The following is a 22,411-nucleotide window of genomic DNA, read 5'->3' as shown; positions in this document are numbered from 1 at the left end:
ACTTTATAAAGATCGTTGACATCTAGTGGAAGCCGTCGGAAGTGCGAAATGAATCCTTTGTCACTGTGTGATCTATTAGCAATGACTCGAAAATAGTACAGCCACAAAATTCTCATTTCCTGGTTGTATTTTTCTCAGGTTTTTGCCTGCCATATGAGTTTTGTTATACTTACAGACACCATTCAAACAGTTTTAGAAAATTCAGAGTGTTTTCTATCCAAATCTGTTAATAATATGCATATCCTAGCTTCTGAGTTGGTGTAGGAGGCAGTTAAAAATGGGCACATATTTTTTTCAAAATTCTCAATACTGCCCCCTAGCCCGTAGAGGCTAGACAAGATATATTCTGTCTGGGCTGTTTGACTTTTTAGCCACCACATCCTTGGGGGTGAGATAAATACGCATTTGAAAGGCTTGTGTGGTAATAAAATTGAAAGTGCCCAAGCCCAATTGAAGAGACCCACACAATCCTAAACAAACTCACACACACTTTTTCTGGTTTCAAAAGCCACCCATGCAGAGACACACATCCCCACCCCCTATTTGTTTTGAAACACACACACCTACACTCCTGCACACACACACACACCCCCTGCGCGCACACACACGTCTTTCAGGAATCCTTTTGTCTCCGGGACAGGCTTGTGGATGGCTCAAAAATGCACAGCCCCTTCGTTAAAGGTGAGATACAGCTTTAAAACCATTTATTTAATTCAGAATATTTAGTACAGACCTTTTTAAACATGCAATAATTACTTAAACATTTTTACTGCGCAATATTGAAACAGGCAATAATGTTTTTTATGTATAAACAATGTTTGTACAGCAGGTCAGCCACCATTACCTGGCACATGTAATGTAGGAAAGACATGTTGTTGTAGGAAAGACTATTTGTATAAAATAAGACATTGCATTTCTCCGCTACAGACCGGGGCGAGAGAGAAATGACAGATTCCCGTTCGTTAAGGGGTAGCATTAATACCCTTTATTTAATTCTAAATCTTTAGTACAGACCTTTTAATAATTAATACAAAACATTTTTTTACTGTTCCTTTCTTACAGATAAAGGGCCCGGTTATAGGATTGTCCCTAACCCCGCCCATCAGTTAACAATTCCCCCTCGTCATAACAGGCTGTCTTGCTCGCAGGATATCCCACACTTGCTCCGTCAAGGCTCCGTAAGTTTTCACTCCATGGATAGATCAAACGTCTTGCATGTAGACTCTGTGTATGTCTTAAGGATAGAAGCGGCCAGCGACGTATTTGTTCACGATTTTGGAAAAGACTGTCCAGCTTATTCATCAGGGTTATGAATATAGGGTAATCAATCCATTTAAAGCTAAACACAGGCATAAAAACATTGACATCCTTGCAGGCTTTGGAAAATACATATGAACTGACAGACTTCGTCGCATTTGTACTATCAAATTGTTCACATGCTAAAATTGTCACTTTGGAGTCGGGGCTATAAGCCATTGAAGAGATCCTTAATCATTGCGCCCACCCACAAGCTCTTCCAATGCATAGCCTGGCACGGCTGTACCACTCAGGGCCTGTTCAATTTTACAGAGTGCTAGCCGTATCTTAAGCCATTCTCTCATACGCAGCACAGGAGAAAAACTCCCGGGTTTTGCATGATAAAGGGGGCTGGGGCCGCTGTCTGTGAAAATCTTCACAGTTGAATCCTCAGGTTGGAATATGTAAGTCATATGGCCATCACTCGTATCCAAAGCTCCTTTAAAACATTCCGGTGCCTCACCCAATAGGTCCTCGATGCTTTTATCATTGGGCTCGCGACAAGAGGCGCATAGTACCCCGACAATTGGCCTAGGAGACATATTTTTCTGTTTAATGTTCAGAGTTTTATTTTTAAAATCTTGTTTAGTGTTCTGGGGCCGCATGTGTTGTTCTGGGTTTTATTTATAAGGCGTCTGCCGCCAACACAATCCCCCCGGACATTCCTACTTTATAGACAACAACCCTAAGAGCAATAAAATAGGTGGGGTGTGGGGCCATCCTCTTTGAAATGTTCAAACACAACCCCCCCAGCTCAACGAGGTCCCTACACATCAATCATCATGACAACTTCAAAGGAATAGATGCAATATAGATATAAAATAACACACACTCTAACACGTGACAGAACAGGATGCAACTATATGGCCCTAACCACGTGACACCTCCCCGCCAGGATGTCCTGACTGGATGCCCTTATTTGGGCACGGACGCGTCATCCTGACATAGGGTCATAAATCACGATTTTGACCGATGCTGTCTACTTTATTCTCTCTCACTGCTACTGTATCACACTAGTGTCTTCACTGTCAAATCAATGTCCACTAAATATGTGCATTCGATAGACTCATTTCAGGTTTTAGTTACAATATATAAAACAATTATGAAAGAACAGTCTGGTGTGATTAACAACTACAGACAATGCTGTTAACAATTAGCTTGGTAGCAAGACAATGCATGCACTCCATTTCTCCTGCAGAGGGGGATCAGAATAGTGTTGAGCCAGATTGCTCCCTCCTCCAGGCAAAGCATTCACATTCAGTTAGCGATGTGACGTGAGAGACAGAGCAGACATGACACCGACAGGGAAGAGAGACCATAACACTCCTGATAAAACATCTGTCGCTACGGAAACAGTCCTGTCCTGGTGCTGGAGTAGTGCTCTGCTGGGACTGCTGTATCCTAAGGCTCTGGTTCCATAGGGGACAACAGGAATACCAACACTTATTTTTTTTTATTTAACTTAGCCTTCCCTGTAGCTCAGTTGGTAGAGCATTGTGTTTGTAACGCCAGGGTTGTGGGTTCGATTCCCATGGGGGGCTAGCACAGAAAGAAAAAAAAGATGTTTGGAAATGAAATGTATGCATTCACTACTGTAAGTCGCTCTGGATAAGAGCGTCTGCTAAATGACTAAAAATGTAAAAAAAAAAAAAATGCAAGTCAGTTAACAACAAATTCTTATTTACAATGACAGCCTACCCCAGCCAAACCTCCATAGGGCATCGCCCTATGGGACTCCCAATCAGGGCCAGATGTGATGTAGCCTGCCAACCACGGGAATGCCTGGAATGTTCTTGTGCTGGGCATCCTGGTGGTTGGTGGAGCTGTACACATTTTATAAAGTGCATTTTACTATACATTTGATACACTTTGATAGTTTGGACAGGAATCCCTCTTCCATTAGGTAGACAAATAACATACTCAAACATACCTTCTGGCACAACAGAGGCCTCTTGTATCAAGGGTTCATCTGGAAAGAGAAACCAGAAGCAACCTTTTACAGTGCTCTACCATGGTTTGTGATTTATCACTCACTGACAATACAATAACAAATCCTGAATTCCTATCTGGGAAGGAGGAGAGCAATAGAGAAACTAAAACAATTCAAAAACTAAGTTCAGTCCTCTTGTCTGAGCAGTTAGTTCTCCATTCCACTTATTCTATTGCAATATCATGGCATCTTCCCAGACCGCCGCATTCCTTTCTGCGAAGACTGTGAAAAGCAGGGTCGTGTTCACTAGGCATGAAATGGAAAGAAGTGGTCTGAAACGGGGAGGAACTATCTGAATAACTTCTTGAAGTGTTTTGCAACAGTGTGCCCTAATGGACATGACCCTGGGTGCTCACGTTGTCTGAGTCTTCTGGCTTGAAACAGCTTGAGAAGCAGCAGTCCAATGGCAAGAGAGCCTACTACCACAAATACAGCAGCCACACTCATGTAACTGTTCTTTGGAATTTCCTCTTGATTCGCAGCATTCTCAGGAACCTGGTGCTGGTCTGGTACTGTAACACACAAAATCAAAATCATTATAAATGAAAATCATGTCACATTCAGGTATGCGATCAGGGATGCAACCAATTAAGTAATGTTTGTAGGGTATTTGGTTTAAAGGTAGCTAAGTCAATTTATATAACATATGGATACTAATAGAGGATAATGTCAGAAAAGCAAGAATTCTTTATGGATCATCTGCACAGTGGAAATCATGACGCAAAAAGGAGAATACTATATTGTTACACTGTGAGGAGATATGCCATGCACTGTGTGACTGCCCCACTGGTGCCACAGCTGTCTCTATACATTAACTCCAATGAGTAGACACAAGCACTGAGAAAATCCTTGCCATAGGCATACAGTAAATACTTGCAAGATTTTCCCCTAGTAGGCCAGTCTAACTGTAATCATCCTTTCACAAGGAATGACCGCCCCAGCCCCCTTGAGCTGTCCATGTGTTCTATGAGCTCACCTGTGAACTTCAGCATGTGTGTTTACCATACACTCATACGGACCCACGTCTTCAAGCTGAGTTTCTTTGACCAACAGGGACACAACTTTGTTTTTCTCATTAGCAGGTGGCATGGAAGCTAATATTATGGGCTCAGCAGCATCCTGGGATTGGAGGATTGTTGATTGTAGATGTTGTATTTGAACACAGGTTCACCTTTGCGAAGACCATTCTGGTCCAGCTTCCACAACACGACCTGCTCTATGTTTACATTACCAGGGATTTCTCACTGAACTTCACAGAGCAGTCTAGGACTGTATCCTTCCCAGATTCCACCTGGATTACCTGCTTCAACTCTGGGCGCTGATTTAGACCTGTTTAAGCAATAGAAAAACAAATTTAAACCGGACTGTAGTACAGAAAATGTTACATCTGACAAGTGTAGTTTGGGTAAAACAAAACTCCTAGACCATTCGATGTGAGCATTTTGGAAGTTGTGGTGTTGGCAAAAGTATTACAAATTGTGTTTGCAGAATGCCTTACTTTTGAATGTCTCCGTCCCTGTGATGAGGACAAACATGAGAGTGGACAAGCTGAAGACCAATGCCATGTTAGGGCCTTTCTCCTAAGTAGAAAAACAGGGGTTCTGAGAAATAGTGGTCTCGCCACAGGAAAGGGTTCACACCTGACAACAATCAGTGGTTGAGCCAAATTAATCAGAGAGCGACTGTGGATAGCCTGAATAATATGCATTGACTAATACAAGCATTGACTTAATGAACATCCTCTTCTTGCTTACTAAGTGACCAGGATTGGGTAGGTTACTTTCTAAATGTAATCCATTACAAGTTACCTGTCCATAATTGTAATCTGTAACATAACTTTTGGATTACCCAAACTCAGTAACGTAATCTGATTACATTCCGCTACTTTTAGATTACTTTCCCCTTAAGAGGCATTAGAAGAAGACACAAATGTATGTTACCAATTGAAAGACATATTGCAGGACACATCAATGTTCAAATTTACATAGCTGGCCATATATGGATGTTACATTTGACTTTATGGGTTGGCTATGTAGGCTTCTGTTTAATTTCTTAAGTTAAGTTGACTGAGAACACATCCTCATTTACAGCAACAACCTGGGGAATAGTTACAGGGGAGAGGAGGGGGAATGAATGAGCCAATTGTAAGCTGGGGATGATTAGGTGACCGCAATGGTATGAGGGGCAGATTCTTCTAACCCATCGCTTTGTACTACATATAATAATACGATTAAATGATATCTTTACATTAAAACCCCAAATCTGTCAGAATTCCAGTCATTCCAATAAATGTTATACCCCTTGATCTTCAAGAATAGGACTTGGAAATATGGAAGTCAGACTCGAGTCACAAATATGATGACTTGCAACTCGACTTTGACTTTAACACCAATGACTTGTGACTTAACTTGGACTTGAGCCTTTTGACTGGAACTGACTTGATACCCTCCAAGCCCAATCATTAAAAATTATGCTATTAAAAAGAGTGTACAGCGCATCAACTCTTCATTTAACGGATTACAGTTTGAATCGGACAGCAGCCAAATTGTGCCAGCTGAGAAAAAGTTGCGTGTGGCAGTACAGAGGAATGCCGGTGGGTGAAATCAGATGGAGCCCTTGGAAAGATGATAACCAAAATTATTATTTTCGGATATAAAGACTACACTGTAGTCATCAAAACATTACAGACGGAGGCGCAACAATTTCCAACTTTGTTCGACATTTGAAGCTGCACAAAGAACCGTAAATCGTGGCTAATATAGCCGACAGCTATATATAACTTTTCTAGTGTATCATGTAGGCTAATGTAACGTTAAATCAATGAGCCGCCACACAGTCAGTCAGTGCGGGAACGTGATCATTGCACCCAAGATTGAGCTACAACTGGCTAGGCAGTTGGTAGCCTACATCCTGCCTGATGTTACTGCTGTTCCTAAAACCATTGACATACGTTAGCCTACTGTAACCACACACAGAGAGGGGGTGTGTGTGTGTTAAGGTTGGGCGATTGTGTTCAAGCCTATATCGCCCGATTGTGCCCTATAGCGATCCTCGATAGTCGATCGCTAAGGGGGGTGGGTCTTTCATGGCTACCAATGTATTTCCATGGAAATATATAGTTTATATGGAAAGTAATAAACATATATATTTGTAAAAGCATTCATGATTTGCGTAAATGTAATATACTAACTATTACTCTTGTTAAAAATATGAAATGGTATTACATTTGGTGAAGAGCACATTATGACTTGTTTAGGACTCGAAACTCAAACTTTAGGACTTGAGACTTGTCGGTCTTGACTTGGGACTTGTAAAACAATGACTTGGTCCCACCTCTGGGAAGTATAGAGTAGCCAAATTGTTTTACCTGAACATGACCCCAAAACTAAGGATTTATTAGGCAGCCCTACTCTGTTGTTTATGATTTTGTTGTCATGGAGGACTGGTTGGGCTCATTGATTCGAGTTGAAAAATAAATGCTGCGCTCATAGAACGGCATGCTTTGTCAAGAGTGTGCAAAGCTTTCATCAAGGCAAAGGGTAGCTACTTTGAAGAATCTAAAATCAATTTTTATTTGTTTAACACTTTTTGGTTACTACATGATTCCTTATTTGTTATTTGATAGTTTTAATGTCTTCACTATTATTCTACAATGTAGAAAACAGTAAAAACAAAGAAAAACCCTTGAATGAGTAGGTGTCCAAACTTTTGACTGGTACTGTACATAAATACCATATATTTAAAATACTGACACTCATAATGGAACCAGAGATACTTACCATTGTTTGCCTGCTGGCACTCCTCAACCTGCCAGATGGAGAATAACAGTCAGCATTTAACTTTATTTTGGCTGAGTCATTTTACTACATTAAGTCAGTTCAAAAACACAGGACTGAGAATCACTGAAAACCATCCATGACAGCAGACTTGTAGAAACCAAGGCAAGCGTCTTACCAGTGGAAAACACACATTACATCTATGAATAAAACAATGGCTGACATATGTCAATGAGCCCTCACCCTTACCCCTAAAGGAACATTGATGGAGGTGGTGACCTCGTCTGTCTCATTGTTTTTGGGGAAGAGGATCGGCTGCTGGCACTGTCTAAGGGAGCGGACGGTTCTCCGCACAGAGTACCCTTGGCCGTCCCGCCTACGGAGAGAAACAACACCCAGTTAATAAGTGATGACTCGGACTTCACAAACGAGTCAGAGGAGATGACCTCACTACTAGAGTTCTGTAAAGCAGACCTCCTCCTGGAGAGCTACCTCCTGTAGGTTTTCCAGCACACCTGATTCTACTAGTTAGCTGTTGGCCAGGACCTTGATTAACGGACTCGGGTGAGTAACACAACACGGTTGGAGTAATAGCCTGCATACACAGTAGCTCTCTGAGAGAAGGGTTTAGGTCAATGATAGGGACTAGTGTTTGGCCTAATGATAGTTAATGGAGTGTCAATGCTAGAAGTGCTAATACAAACATGACAGTTTCTTTATGGTTTGTTTCCACTTCACATTTCATTCATCAAAACGAACATATTCACTGGCCGGGGCGGATTTTACAATTTCATTGAATGGGTCTAAATTGATTTAAGGCTGGTGTGGAAGGCTGTAAACCGTTTGCTTTACCATCTTGATTTGTGGTGCATTCCTGTTTTAGTGGAACTGAGTGACTGACTAACATGCAGTATGGCAGTGTTTTTACTGAGCATAATGTTGCTAGGCACTATTTGCCAAGATGACATGAGAAAATGCCGGAAAACCATTTCTGCAAACAAATCTGATTGCCTACCTATCAGTCTGTCACGTCCGTTGTAATAATGATCAGACCAAGGCGCAGCGTGAGTAGCGTTCCACATCTTTAATATAAAGTGAAACTAAGCAACACACAAAAGGAATATACGAAACATAACGACAATGCAACTACACATAAACAATATCCCATAACCCACAGGTGGAAAAAATGCTACTTAAAAACCTCTTACATCTAGATGTTCCGCTAGCGGAACGCCTCGCCAACATCCAATGATAGAGCGTGGCGTGAATTACAAACACCTCAAAAATCCAAAAACTTCAATTTTTCAAACATATGACTATTTTACACCATTTTAAAGACAAGACTCTCCTTTATCTAACCACATTGTCCGATTTCAAAAAGGCTTTACAACGAAAGCAAAACATTAGATTATGTCAGGAGAGTACCCAGCCAGAAATAATCACACACCCATTTTTCAAGCTAGCATATAATGTCACAAAAAACAAAACCACAGCTAAATGCAGCACTAACCTTTGATGATCTGCATCAGATGACACTCCTAGGACATTATGTTATACAATACATGCATGCCGGCGCATATCGTGACAAAAAAATTCTAAATATTCCATTACCGTACTTCGAAGCATGTCAAACGCTGTTTAAAATACATTTTTATGCGATTTTTCTTGTAAAATAGCGATAATATTCCGACCGGGAGACCTTGTTTTCGTTCAAACCCTGAAAATAGAAAATGGAGTCTTCACATGCACGCGTGCGCCCGTGTCATTGTTCTCAGAACGACCACTTTCCAAAACCCCTACTGTTTTTCGCCCAGGGACTGCAGAGATCTCTTTCCACGTTCTGGCGCCTTCTGAGAGCCTATGGGAGCCTTAGAAAATGTCATGTTACAGCAGAGATCCTCTATTTTCGATAAAGAGGCTTTAGAAGGCCAAGAAATGGTCAGAGAGGGCACTTCCTGTATGTAATCTTCTCAGGTTTTGGCCTGCCATATGAGTTCTGTTATACTCACAGACACCATTCAAACAGTTTTAGAAACGTTAGGGTGTTTTCTATCCAAATCAAATAATTATATGCATATTCTAGTTTCTGGGCAGGAGTAATAACCAGATTAAATCGGGCACGTTTTTTATCCGGCCGTGAAAATACTGCCCCCTATCCTAAACAGGTTAAATATGATCCCCAATTAGAGACACCGATAACCAGCTGCCTCTAATTGGGAATCATACAAATCACCAACATAGAAAATAAACCTAGAACCCCACATAGAAAATATAAACTAGAACAACCCCCCAGTCACACCCTGACCTACACTACCATAGAAAATAAAAGCTTTCTATGGTCAGGGTGTGACAGTCTCAGATAGATAGCAATAGACCAAGCATTAAAGCAGCCAGTGGATGTAGGCTAATCCAGACAAATGCTGATCCAAAACTCGTAGGCTAACCCACATACCCCACTCAGCGAAAGGGCATTTTGGCCAACATTTAAGATAGACTACAGTCCCATACAAACTCCCACTGAGCAACAACTGTACAGCAGAACCAATGGGAAGTCAACAGATTGGTCTACCTGCCATCTATGACTAGAAGGAACAAAGCCAGACAAAGGGATGATTCTTGGTCAATATATCACTGCTTGTTAACGAAGTGAGAGGAGTGAGCATTGTGAAGTAATGGCACAGTGACTCAACAAGGTTTCCTTTATTATGGCTCTGCATCTGTTTATCAGGCCCTGCTGAATGACTGCTTTTACAAATCTTCACCTCTAGATAATTTTTTATGGAGTGTCGTTCCAATATGCGTGTCACAGTTCCCATTTCTGAGGCTGAGAGATAAACAGGCAGAGATAAACAGTCACAATGGTTCAGTGGGTTGTTATGAAGCACAGTACTGCTCTGATAACAGAGTGGCCTTTGTGTGGCTGGGAGTGGGTCCTTGAGTAAAACCCACTAAGGATTATCTCAAGGCCATGGTGAGTTTAACTGGGCATCACCAGAAAAGGCTATGGCAAAAGCAATGTAAGCAGAGGCCAACGGCTGAATTTAAATACCATAATGCTACATCGCGGCATATATTCTACTACACCATGTGTGTGGAACTTCACAACAAAATGTGTCATTATGGTTGTGTAGAGTAGGTATGATCATATATGGTAAGGACTAGTTCACCATTTTACAACTTGACGTTAGATGGTTCCTCAGATTAATGTTTTTGACTTGGCCCAGACTACTTTCAGGGTGAGGAATCATCTAACAAAGTTGTAAAATAGTGAACTACTCCTTTAAGTATATATATTCATGCATGGTCATGTCTTCTAACCTCCCGTGACTGACCTTTGTTAGGTTCAAAATAAACAGAGTAAAAAACTCACGGAGCCTTAATCAAGCTCAAACCAAGTTTATTCACCCACTGGGTCATACAGCTGCATAAGACAAAGAACATATTCACACATGCACTGATATTTAACCCTTTCTCATATGTTGAGCCCCTCATTACACATCTGAACAGCCAATACACCTCTGTTGCTATCCAGAAGATTAGTGATATATGTTCTTCCTCACTTAATCTTACCTGACCTCTGCCCAAATTCCTCACTCCGCCCCAACTCATGGCTGTCGTGGTGACTTGTACCAGACTGTGTCTCTTCTCCTCCCATAGGATCCCTGATGGCTAACAATAACATATCCGGATATAATGTAAACGTTATACATTACCCTCTCTCCCTCAGTGAAATTAATAAGTATATTTCATGATTTCAAAAGTTAAGAAATCAGAACCCATCACCTTGTTCAGTACAAAAAAGTTAAAGGTGAAAGCCAAACAACGATACATTGTTGGCCATCTTCTACATTCACGGAGCCAAGAGACAAATCTCTTTGGCTACATTTCCAGATTGTGATGTCATTAGGTAAACAGCAGCCTAAGTAAACATCATCCTAAAGCCTACTAACATAGAAAACAATACATGCAATCAATAATATCCAGACCTAATCCAGGTGTATTCATGGAAATATATTTCATATTAAATATTGGCTAGCTTGGACCAAGTACTCAACTTCCAGACGAGACGGCACCGAAGCCAACCTAACCAAATAATCCAGGTGTATCCATTTCAATGTGCATACCATGACACCGTTCGTTTGTCTGAACTGAACTTGAACCTAGCCTGAGACAATGTGGAATAGCAGGAAGGCAGAGTGTGAACACTGCATGCAGCTGTCTGCTCCGGAGGTCAGAGGTTACAGTGAACACACACATGCACACCACATTCTCCACACTTCATGCGTGGGCACAGATACGCCACTACACCAGTAAATTGATTAATACATAGAAGTGATGCGATTGTGAAAACATGTGATCCTGTGCCATGTGAGATCAGTTCCCACCACACCCTTCTTCTACATGTGTAGGTATACACTACTAGAGCCAGGGAGGGTCAGCCAGATCCAGCCTGACAGACAGAGGTGGCTCCCCCATCAAGGCCCTGCTGTACTACAAGTCAGTCTATGTAGGTCAGGTGGAAAAACAGTACACTATGCACATTATCCAATGTGATTGACTGGAGTCTGGACACTGATTGAATGAGCGCCCACATAGTTTAACCCCAAAGGGTCTGTCAGCTTGATTACCATTTTGGGCCCCATTGTTCGAGCACTCACAATGTGTGCTCGATAGTGTGCGGGTATTCTTCTTTTGCCATGCCACATTTTTGTACCCTGCCCGAGTGGACATTTGTTGGATGTGTGCGTACACTAGTTTTGAACCAATGTTAGTAGCTAGAAGTAGGGCTGTGCGATGTGGCCTAAAACTCATATCTCAATTTTTTCAAATTTATGGGTGATTCACGATAAACAGATCTCAATTTTTTTTAAATGTTTTCTCTAAATAAGCTTTTTTGTCCAATTGAAGGTCGAATAAACTGCATTTAAAACAGTCAGCAATAATCTAGTGAATTCAGGGCTTGTGAAATTATACCTAGTGTCACGGGTATGTAGGGCAGGAGGAAGGAGCAGAGTCAAATGCAGCATGTGATAGTTCAGTAGGCCGAAGTTAAATGGCACTCAACACACTAATTGTATCAACAACACAGAGATCGCAGAAAACCCCAAAAGGGAAACAGGTAATCCAGATGAAGAGGCGAAAATACGCACGGGGCGCAGCCCGGCTTAAATCGATACTCCAAATAATAAAATGCTGGAGCAACATACAAAGTACAACCACACTGCCCGCTGACAATCAAAAATAATCCCGCACAACACACAACACCCACTGGAACAAACTAAATCCCCCCCCCACTAATGACAGAAACGAAAACAGGTGCGGACTTAGACAGACAAAACACAATGAACACAGAAACATAGATCGGTGGCAGCTAGTAGACCGGTGACGACGACCGCCGAGCGCCACCCGGCCGAGGAGGGGCACCATTTTCTGTGGATACTGTGACAGTATCCCCCCGCCGACGCCGGCCTCGGGGTCGACCCGGAGGGCGAGGCACCGGCCGGTCCGGACGGAGACGATGGAACTCCTGGAGCATAGTGGGATCCAAAATGTCCCTCACCGGAACCCAGCACCTCTCCTCCGGGACCGTACCCCTCCCAGTCCACGAGGTACTGCAGGCCCCCTACCCGACGCCGGGAGTCCAGGATGGCCCGGAATGTGTACGCCGGGGCCCCCCCGATGTCCAGGGGGGGAGGAGGGACCTCCCGCACCTCAGCGTCCTGCAGTGGACCAGCTACCACCGGCCTGAGGAGAGACACATGAAACGAGGGGTTAATATGGTAATATGAAGGGAGTTGTAACCTATAACACACCTCGTTTATTCTCCTCAGGACTTTGAACGGCCCCACAAATCGCGGACCCAGCTTCCGGCAGGGCAGGCGGAGGGGCAGGTTCCGGGTCGAGAGCCAGACTCTATCCCCCGGATGATACACGGGGGCCTCACTGCGGCGGCGGTCAGCGTTCTCCTTCTGTCGCCTGATAGCCCGCTTCAGGCACTCCTGGACAGCACTCCAGGTCTCCTGAGAGCGCTGTACCCATTCCTCCACCGCAGGAGCTTCCGTCTGGCTCTGCTGCCAGGGCACCAGGACCGGCTGATAACCTAATACGATTTGAAAAGGTGACAGGTTAGTCGAGGAGTGGCGTTGAGAGTTCTGGGCCATTTCGGCCCATGGCACGAACCTCGCCCACTACCCTGGCCGGTCCTGGCAGTACGACCGCAGAAACCTGCCCACATCCTGGTTGGTGCGTTCTACCTGCCCATTACTTTCGGGGTGGAAACCCGAGGTCAGGCTGACTGAGACCCCCAGCCTCTCCATAAACGACTTCCACACTCTGGAAGTGAACTGGGGACCCCGATCAGATACGATGTCCTCGGGCACCCCGTAGTGCCGGAAGACATGGGTGAATAGGGCCTCCGCGGTCTGTAGGGCCGTAGGAAGACCGGGCAACGGGAGCAGACGGCAGGACTTCGAGAACCAATCCACAACAACCAGGATCGTCGCGTTCCCCTGAGATGGCGGGAGATCCGTTAGGAAATCCACCGAGAGGTGAGACCAAGGTCGCTGTGGAATGGGGAGGGGCTGTAATTTCCCTCGAGGCAGGTGCCTAGGAGCCTTGCACTGGGCACACACCGAACAGGAAGAGACATAGTGTCTTATATCCTCAGCCAAGGTGGGCCACCAGTACTTCCCTTTCAGGCCTCGCACTGTCCGTTCCACCCAGGGGTGACCCGAGGAGGGTAAAGTGTGGGCCCATCGGATCAGGCGATCGCGAACACCAAGCGGAACGAAATTCAGACCCGCGGGACATTGGGGCGGAGTGGGTTCTGACTGAACCGCCCGCTCAATGTCCGCATCGACCTCCCATACCACCGGCGCCACTAGACTGGACGCAGGGAGTATGGGAGCGGGATCAATGGTCCTCTCCTCGGTGTCATAGAGACGTGACAGTGCGTCGGCCTTCCGGTTCCGAGAACCCGGAATGTATGAAAGGGTGAACTGGAACCTAGTAAAGAACATAGCCCACCTGGCTTGACGAGGATTAAGTCTCCTCGCTGCCCGGATGTACTCCAGGTTACGGTGGTCGGTCCAGATGAGAAAAGGGTGACGTGCCCCCTCAAGCCAATGTCTCCACACTGTCAAAGCCTTGACCACGGCTAACAACTCCCTGTCCCCCACATCGTAGTTGCGCTCCGCCGGGCTTAGCTTCCTAGAAAAGAAAGCGCAGGGGCGGAGCTTCAGAGGAGCACCCGAACGCTGCGACAGAACTGCTCCTACCCCAGCCTCGGACGCGTCCACCTCCACTACGAATGGCAAAGAGGGATCCGGATGCGCCAGCACCGGAGCGTCAGTAAACAGAACCTTCAGATGACGGAAGGCCCTGTCCGCCTCCGCCGACCACCGCAGCCGCACCGGACCCCCCTTCAGCAGTGAGATAATGGGAGCTGCCACCTGACCAAAACCTCGGATAAACCTCCGGTAATAATTGGCGAACCCCAAAAACCATTGCACCTCCTTCACCGTGGTAGGGGTAGGCCAATTACGCACAGCCGTAACGCAGTCACATTCCATCACCACCCCTGTGGTGGAAATGCGATATCCTAGGAAAGAGACGGCTTGTTTGGAGAACTCACATTTCTCAGCCTTGACGTATAGGTTATGCTCCAGCAGCCGCCCAAGCACTCTGCGCACCAAAGCCACATGCTCGGCGCAGGTGGCAGAGTAGATCAAGATGTCATCGATGTACACCACCACACCCTGTCCGAGCATGTCTCGGAGAACCTCGTCCACAAAGGATTGGAAGACAGCGGGAGAATTTTTTAACCCATACGGCATGACGAGGTACTCATAATGGCCAGATGTGGTACTAAATGCAGTTTTCCACTCGTCTCCCCCTCGGATACGCACCAGATTATACGCGCTCCTGAGATCTAGTTTGGTGAAGAAGCGCGCCCCGTGGAATGACTCCACTGCCGTAGCAATGAGAGGTAGGGGGTAACTGAACCCCACTGTGATGGAATTTAGACCACTATAGTCAATGTACGGGCGCAGGCCTCCCTCCTTCTTCTTCACAAAAAAGAAACTCGAGGAGACGGGTGATTTAGATGGCCGAATGTATCCCTGTCTCAAGGACTCAGTGACGTATGTTTCCATAGCCACCGTCTCCTCCTGAGACAGAGGATGCACATGACTCTTAGGAAGGACCGCACCAGCTTGGAGGTTTATCGCACAATCCCCCTGTCGATGGGGTGGTAATTGAGTCGCCTTCGTGAAGGCGATAGCCAAATCGGCATATTCAGAAGGAATGTGCATGGTAGAGACTTGGTCTGGACTCTCCACCGTAGTTGCACCGATGGAAACTCCTACACACCTACCTGAGCACTCCCTCGACCACCCCTTAAGAGCCCTCTGTCTCCACGAAATCTGAGGGTTGTGAGTGGCTAGCCAGGGGATTCCCAGTACCACCGGAAACGCCGGGGAGTCGATGAGGTATAGGCTGATACGTTCCACATGACCCCCCCACGTCGTCATAACCAGTGGCACAGTAACCTCCCCCACTCCCCCCCCACCGGACCCTAGTGGTCGACTATCTAGGGCGTGCACAGGGAAGGGGTGGTCCAGCTGAACCAGGGGAATCCCTAACCTATTAGCGACCCCACGGTCCATAAAACTCCCAGCTGCACCTGAATCGACTAGTGCCTTATACTGGGAGTGAGGGGAAAAAATCGGGAAAACAAACGGAAGTGTACATGTGGTCGACAGGGGGCTCTGGGTGTGTATGGTGCTGACACACCTGGGGGGTCGATGTAGTGCTCTGCCTGCCCTCCGGACTCCTGGGTGGACGCCTCCAGCACCGGTCCGCAGTGTGTCCTCTGTGTCCACTAATGACAGAAACGAAAACAGGTGCGGACTTAGACAGACAAAACACAACGAACACAGAAACATAGATCGGTGGCAGCTAGTAGACTGGCGACGACGACCGCCGAGCGCCGCCCGGCCGAGGAGGGGCACCATTTTATGTGGATACTGTGACACCTAGGCAGTACCAGTCAAACGTTTGGACTCACTCAAGTTTTTCTTTCTTCTACATTATAGAATAATAGTGAAGACACCAAAAATACAGTATGAAATAACACATATGGAATCATGTTGTAACAAAAAAAGTGTTAAAGAAATCAAAATATATTTCAGATTTCAGATTCTTCAAAGTAGCCACCCTTTGTCTTGATGACAGCTTTGCACACTCTTGGCATTCTCTCAACCAGCTTCATGAGGTAGTCACCTGGATTGCACTTCAATGAACAGGTGTGCCTTGTTAAAATGTTATGAATTTTCTGAGCCAATCAGTTTTGTTGTGACAGGGTAGGGGTTGTATACAGAAGATAGCCCTATTTGGTAAAAGACAAAGTCCATATTATGGAAAGAACAGCTCAAATAAGCAAAGAGAAACGGCAGTCCATCATTGTTTCTAAGATATTAAGGTCAGTCAATCTGGAAAATGTCAAGAACTTTGAAAGTTTCTTCAAGTGCAGTCGCAAAACCATCAAGCGCTATGAAGAAACTGGTTCCCATGAGGACCGCCACAGGAAAGGAAGACCCAGAGATACCTCTGCTGCAAAGGACAAGATCATTAGAGTTACCAGCCTCAGAAATTGCAGCCCAAATAAATGCTTCACAGAGTTTATGTAACAGACACATCTCAACATCAACTGTTCAGAGGAGACTGCATGAATCTGGCCTTCATGGTCGAATTGCTGCAAAGAAACCACTACTAAAGAACACCAATAAGAAGAAGAGACTTGCTTGGGCCAAGAAACACGAGCAATGGACATTAGACCGGTGAAAATATGTTCTTTGGGTCTGACGAGTCCAAATTTGTGTAAGGGCTATTTGGTCATGAAGGAGAGTGATGGAGTGCTGCATTAGATGATCTGGCCTCCACAATAACCTGACCTCAACCTAATTGAGATGGTTTGGGATGAGTTGGACCACAGAGTGAAGGAAAAGCAGTCAACAAGTGATTAGCATATTTGGGAACTCCTTCAAGACTGTTGGAAAATAATTCAAGGTGAAGCTGGTTGAGAGAATGCCAAGTGTGCAAAGCTGTCATCAAGGCAAAGGGTGGCTACTTTGAAGAATCTCAAATATTTTAAATGTTTTATTTAACCTTTAATTAAGTAGGCAAGTCAGTTAAGAACAAATTATTATTTTACAAAAAAAGCACATTCACTAAGCAGTTCCTGATCCATCTAATCTGTTAAATTTAAAAAAAATATGTAATAATAATAATATATATATATATATTATATATGGACAGAATAGTCCAATGCTGGAGTCGCATCACCAAGGATAAATGGCTTCTCCTGATTTCAATCAAACCTTTTAACTTCTCCAACGTTAGCCCAGCTGTTGGTTATACACACAAACACACAGAAGAGGGCTAGTGAAACTAACTGATTGTGAGATAAATCCCATTCTTCAAAATCCAGTATACCTCATATTTTTTTTCTTTGATGCTCCTCCGACAAAGCAGTAAACTTTTTCTTGGGCACAAAAGAACCGCCCAGTATGTTTGGGACCCTAAATGTTGTTCCCAGACAATATTTTTCTGGGAAACCCAAATAGAGTATCAGTTTGCAATAATTTGATGACCATTTTCCTTTAAAACAATAATGCAAATAATTAATTATGCAAAATTATTAGGGCTACAGGGAATGGACATTTGCAAGGGTATTACTTAAACCCTTTTGCTCTTTGGGAAGCATACGTCATTTACACTGTAGTTTCTTTGAATGTGTCTGTACTAGATAGTATCCACTAAGCAGATGATTGGTGCACCTAGCTTTACTAGAGCTCCATTATCCAGTGTGTTGTGGATCCAGACAGGCCATCATAGCAACCGTAGCGCCCTGGGTGGCAAAGGCACCCACAAAACTTTGCCCTGTCTGGCAATCCCGTACTTTACTTGTTTCCGCCTCCCACAACTTGGACGAGGGGTTGAGTTTTTGAGAGGCTTGCAATGGTATTGCCGCATAACATTACTACTGTTTGGAAAGGCAATGATAGAATATATAAAGAAAGACAATGGAGGTTGGATATGTTTCCCCTTATAAATGATGAACAACACAGAATTCAAATAAGAATCCTAGCTTACTGAGACTTTATAGTTGTTCCTTAATTGCTATCATTGACATTGGGGCGGCTGCGTAGCCTAGTGGTTAGAGCGTTGGACTAGTAACCAAAAGGTTGCTGGATCGAATCCCTGAGCCGACAAGGTACAAAGCTGTCGTTCTACCCCTGAACAAGGCAGTTAACCCACTGTTCCCCGATAGGCTGTCATTGTAAATTAGAAGTTGTTCTTAACTGACTTGCCTAGTTAAATAAAGGTAAAAAAAAAAACCTGTGGACAGAGACGAAGGACACTTTGTTCTAGTGGCGCCTACTTCCTGACAGTCTCTTGTTCAAAGTGCCAATGTTTGAACTCCTCAAATGACTAATTTGTGAGCTTCCAGTTGAGATCAGCTGTCTGGACACAGAAAAAAACAACAACTCTTCATTGTAAAAAATACTTACATGTATAATTTGATTTCCAATGTAAAATACAATAACTACTTCCCGCATGCATTGGATTTATGGAAAGCCAAGGTAATCCCCCTCAAAGACACCCCACACTCCGGCTGCAAACTGGCGCAGGACGTCCTCTGATATTGCTGTTTGGCAGGCCAGAGTCTGTGGCGGATCAGGGTTCCAGCTCAATGCTGCAAAAGTGCAGCCAGACGTCATGAGCTCTTCCTGAAATGAGGACATTCCGTTTCTTAGATTGCATTGCTAAACATTGCATTTCTAAACATTACACCCAATGTAATATTTTAATATCTGATCAATTAGTCTTCTAATTAATGAATTATTCTTTACCTCACGTCTCATTCCAAATGTCGTAAATTGTTGGTTATCTGCACGAACCCAGCCTTTACTATAAATCATCCATACACCAATTGACGTAATCATTTATTTACTAACTAAATAATCACAGAAAGGCATAAACACACAAACTGTAGATATGGTTACAAGGAAGTGATAGGGGAGGTTCCCTAGTGGGTTCCCCAGTTTACCAAGATGATGGCTTGGTGGGCAAAGGGAAGTGGGTGTGGACTGAAAAGGGCGGGAAAGACAAAAGGAGTCACTACACAGTTGATAATTATAATAATTGAAATGCTAATCTTTTGCACATGAACACTCACTCATTGTCACGTCCTGGCCAGTATAAGGTTAATTGTTTTTGTAGTTTGGTCAGGACGTGGCAGAGGGTATTTGTTTTATGTGGTTCGGGGTGGTGTGTTTGTGTAAAGGGTGTTTGATTTAGTATTTCCGGGTTTTTGGTTGATGGTCTATGTGTTTGTATTCTATGGTTAGTCTAGTGTGTGTGTTTCTATGTTTGGTTAATTGGGGTTGGGACTCTCAGTTGAAGGCAGGTGTTGTCTATCTGCCTTTGATTGAGAGTCCCATATATTAGGGTGTGTTTGTATGTGTGATTGGTGGGTGATTGTTCTGTGTTGAGCTTTGCTTTGCCAGACTGTTTGTTAGTTGTTCGTTTTTTCGGTTTTGTTATTTTGTATGTTCATTTTTGAAGATAATTAAAAATCAAGATGAGCATTCACGTACCTGCTGCGTTTTGGTCCTCATTCACCGACGACAACCGTGACAGAATCACCCACCAACTATGGACCAAGCAGCAGAAGAAGGAGCAGAGGGAATTCGAGTTGGACTGGCGGGAGAAGTGGACCTGGGAGGAAGTTCTGGACGGGGCCGGACCTTGGCACCAGGCTGAGGATTATCGCCGCCCGCAGTGGGAAATTGAGGCAGCCAAGGCAGAGAGGCGGAGGTACGAGGCCATGGACGCGCTGAGGGAGAAGCACGAGAGGCACCCCCAATAATTTTTTTGGGGGGGGCACACGGGTAGTTTGGCTAGGCGTAAGAAGAGCCGGAAGCCAGCTACCCGTGGTTATATGGAGGAGCGTATGGGGTGGAGAGCGCTATGTTTCGCTGAGGAGCGCACTCTCACCCATACGCACGCACAGTCCGGTGCGCGTTATTCCAGCCCCTCGCAGGTGCCGTGCTAGAGCGGGCATCCAGCCTGGTAGGAGGATGCCTGCGCAGCGCATCTGGTCGCCGGTACGCCTCCGAGGACCAGGCTACCCAACTCCCGCTCTACGCACGGCTACCATCAGGCCCCTGCACAGCCCAGTCTGCCCTGTACGAGCACCCCGCTCGTACAGGGCTACTAGTTCCATCCAGCCAAGGCGGGTTGTGCAGGAGGTAAGATCTAGACCGACTGTGCGCCTCCATAGCCCTGGGTTTCCAGCTCCTGTCTCTCGTGCGGACCCGGAAGTGCGTCAACCCAGTCCGACTCGTCCTGTTCCCGCTCCCCGCACTAGTCTGGAGGTGCGAGTTCATAATCTGGTAAGCCCAGTACCAGCACCACGCACCAGGCTACAAGTGCGTCAACCCAGCCACGCCAGTCAACAGTCGTCATCAGAGCTGCCCGCCAGTCAACAGTCGTCATCAGAGCTGCCCGCCAGTCAACAGTCGTCATCAGAGGTGCCCGCCAGTCAACAGTCGTCATCAGAGCTGCCCGCCAGTCAACAGTCGTCATCAGAGCTGCCCGCCAGTCAACAGTCGTCATCAGAGCTGCCCGCCAGTCAACAGTCGTCATCAGAGCTGCCCGCCAGTCAACAGTCGTCATCAGAGCTGCCCGCCAGTCAACAGTCGTCGCCAGAGAGGCCAGACTGCGCTGAACTGCCGGAGTGGCCAGACTGCGCTGAACTGCCGGAGTGGCCAGACTGCGCTGAACTGCCGGAGTGGCCAGACTGCGCTGAACTGCCGGAGTGGCCAGACTGCCCTGAACTGTCCGGAGTGGCCAGACTGCCCTGAACTGTCCGGAGTGGCCAGACTGCCCTGAACTGTCCGGAGTGGCCAGACTGCCCTGAACTGTCCGGAGTGGCCAGACTGCCCTGAACTGTCCCGAGTGGCCAGACTGCCCTGAACTGTCCCGAGTGGCCAGACTGCCCTGAACTGTCCCGAGTGGCCAGACTGCCCTGAACTGTCCCGAGTGGCCAGACTGCCCTGAACTGTCCCGAGTGGCCAGACTGCCCTGAACTGTCCCGAGTGGCCAGACTGCCCTGAACTGTCCCGAGTGGCCAGACTGCCCTGAACTGTCCCGAGTGGCCAGACTGCCCCGAACTGTCCCGAGTGGCCAGACTGCCCCGAACTGTCCCGAGTGGCCAGACTGCCCCGAACTGTCCCGAGTGGCCAGACTGCCCCGAGTGGCCAGACTGCCCCGAGTGGCCCGAGTGGCCAGACTGCCCAGACTGTCCCGAGTGGCCAGACTGTCCCGAGCTGCCAGACTGCCCCGACAGCCTGGAACGGCCTGAGCCGGAGCCACCTCCAGAAATAGGTGGGTTGGGGAGGGGGGGTGTAGCACAGTGCCGTCGTTGATGGCAGCCACCCTCCCTTCCCTCCCTTTAGAAAAGGGGATTTTTTTTTTGGTGTTGCTTGGGGTTCTTTTTTGTTAAGGTGCTTCTGGGGTAGCACCTTTTAAGGGGGGGGTACTGTCACGTCCTGGCCAGTATAAGGTTAATTGTTTTTGTAGTTTGGTCAGGACGTGGCAGAGGGTATTTGTTTTATGTGGTTCGGGGTGGTGTGTTTGTGTAAAGGGTGTTTGATTTAGTATTTCCGGGTTTTTGGTTGATGGTCTATGTGTTTGTATTCTATGGTTAGTCTAGTGTGTGTGTTTCTATGTTTGGTTAATTGGGGTTGGGACTCTCAGTTGAAGGCAGGTGTTGTCTATCTGCCTTTGATTGAGAGTCCCATATATTAGGGTGTGTTTGTATGTGTGATTGGTGGGTGATTGTTCTGTGTTGAGCTTTGCTTTGCCAGACTGTTTGTTAGTTGTTCGTTTTTTCGGTTTTGTTATTTTGTATGTTCATTTTTTAAGATAATTAAAAATCAAGATGAGCATTCACGTACCTGCTGCGTTTTGGTCCTCATTCACCGACGACAACCGTGACAGAATCACCCACCAACTATGGACCAAGCAGCAGAAGAAGGAGCAGAGGGAATTCGAGTTGGACTGGCGGGAGAAGTGGACCTGGGAGGAAGTTCTGGACGGGGCCGGACCTTGGCACCAGGCTGAGGATAATAAAAAATCAAGATGAGCATTCACGTACCTGCTGCGTTTTGGTCCTCATTCACCGACGACAACCGTGACACTCATTCAGGAATAATTGCTATCAATATATATTTGCACCCAGTGTGTCGTCGTGATCTCTGTTGGAATCGTCAGTCCTTCT

General features: G+C 45.7%; 1 long non-coding RNA gene and 1 other non-coding gene across 3 annotated transcripts; one reads left to right on the top strand and one right to left on the bottom strand.

Annotated features, from left to right (window-relative positions):
• Window positions 1–2,673: 2,673 nt before the first annotated feature.
• On the bottom strand, window positions 2,674–8,199 carry LOC123741730 (uncharacterized). 2 transcript variants are annotated; one of them, XR_006769251.1, is made up of 7 exons: window positions 7,312–8,199; window positions 7,066–7,093; window positions 4,785–4,866; window positions 4,263–4,615; window positions 3,643–3,798; window positions 3,227–3,265; window positions 2,674–2,690 (listed from the first exon to the last, which is right to left on the bottom strand). It is a non-coding gene; the product is annotated as an uncharacterized lncRNA (long non-coding RNA). The 2 variants fall into 2 exon arrangements; XR_006769250.1 differs by lacking the exons at window positions 4,263–4,615; window positions 4,785–4,866; window positions 7,066–7,093; window positions 7,312–8,199 and having other exon boundaries at window positions 3,643–4,120.
• trnat-ugu (transfer RNA threonine (anticodon UGU)) lies at window positions 2,762–2,837 on the top strand. The gene has a single exon. It is a non-coding gene; the product is annotated as a tRNA-Thr (tRNA).
• Window positions 8,200–22,411: the final 14,212 nt, after the last annotated feature.

Source organism: Salmo salar, chromosome ssa03, assembly GCF_905237065.1.
Source record: "Salmo salar chromosome ssa03, Ssal_v3.1, whole genome shotgun sequence".
Lineage (NCBI taxonomy): Eukaryota > Metazoa > Chordata > Actinopteri > Salmoniformes > Salmonidae > Salmo > Salmo salar.
The sequence above is the reverse complement of the archived record's forward strand: the minus strand, read 5'-3'. Positions and strand labels throughout refer to the sequence as shown.